The sequence below is a fragment of the Bemisia tabaci genome, unplaced genomic scaffold (assembly GCF_918797505.1).
Source record: "Bemisia tabaci unplaced genomic scaffold, PGI_BMITA_v3".
Classification (NCBI taxonomy): domain Eukaryota; kingdom Metazoa; phylum Arthropoda; class Insecta; order Hemiptera; family Aleyrodidae; genus Bemisia; species Bemisia tabaci.
In genome coordinates this window covers 15,214-16,529 of record NW_027311781.1, presented here as the reverse complement: position 1 = coordinate 16,529, position 1,316 = coordinate 15,214, and the positions used below count along the sequence as shown (strand labels likewise).

The window sequence follows — 1,316 nt, the reverse complement described above, 5'->3', positions numbered from 1 at the left end:
TTCCAGTATTTGAAAAGCGTGCAGTAAACGTGAAACACCTGAAAGTAATTGTGTCAGACCAGTTTTTTCAACACTTTAACAATTATGAAAGCATTATAACCAACTGCTTCTATCGATGGGAGAATAATTTTTACCATCGGGTAAAATATCCCATGGTTGACAAAATTCAATTTCACGACACTGCCGTGCTGAGCAAGAACACCGTAAATCCATCAAGACTTTCCCGCGTTTTTTGGAACTCAACACTTTATAAAATAAAAACTGTTTTGCCTACGCGCCTCAAATTTTCATGTTAAACTCTTGATAGTACTTGAGAAAGAATTCTATAAAATATTGTCCCGAAGTACGAAAGCTCTCTGCTATGATATATTGTTAAAAAAAAAAATATAAATGGCGTTTACGGCGCTTCTGCGTTGCACGGCAGTACAGCAGGGAACTCTTAGGACTGTCATACCAACGTAAAACACGAGCATACACGTGAAAGCGCTCTATGTCTACGTAAAGCGACAATGACGCAATAACACGGCGATGAGCTGTCGGGCGGGTGATGAGGAAGGGATGGGCGGGAGGGGTGGGGAAACCGTGCGAGACTAGTGTGCGCCACGTCCGTGCGTCTCCTCTCATAAGCCGCAATTTCTGCCCCGCCGCTCACCAAGTCAGGATGGCCGAGTGGTCTAAGGCGCTGCGTTCAGGTCGCAGTCCACTTCTGTGGGCGTGGGTTCGAATCCCACTTCTGACACTGATTTTTTACTTTGTATATTATTAAAAATATTTGCAGTGTCTTCTCCCTCATTTATTTGAATTTTTCATTCGTACTTAAAGCTGCTAGATGGCAGAGTTTAACTAATTTCATATTCGCTAGCTGAGCTATTGTATGAACTGGTCGGGACTGAGATGGCTCTTTACATTTAAAGAAGAGAAAAAAGGCGTTCATCTATGCTTTCTTGCTTTTGGAAAAAAAAAAAAAAAAAATCTATTCGTTTCTATAAAGACAAAAAGAATTTTGCCGAGTTGGGAGCTTAAGGCCTTTTTCCCATCGAAGCAGAAACTTTCATCGGGATTTTCTCTGTACTTTATTTATTTATTTATTAATTTTTTTACGTATTCGTGTTCTTCTTTATTGCCTCTTTTATTTTTTTATTTTAATTATTTTTTCTATTTTATTTGTTAGTAATGTGATTTTATGGGAATAATAAAAATAAGTAATCTTTTCAGACATACTGCATTTTTTATATAGATCACTTCTAGGTTATATAACTAATAGATGAGTTTACATAACATATGATCATACGTTGACAAATTGTAACTTCAATACT

General features: G+C 37.5%; 1 non-coding gene across 1 annotated transcript; it reads left to right on the top strand.

The window, feature by feature from the left end:
* Positions 1-655: 655 nt before the first annotated feature.
* TRNAL-CAG (transfer RNA leucine (anticodon CAG)) lies at positions 656-739 on the top strand. The gene has a single exon. It is a non-coding gene; the product is annotated as a tRNA-Leu (tRNA).
* The last annotated feature ends 577 nt before the right edge of the window (positions 740-1,316 follow it).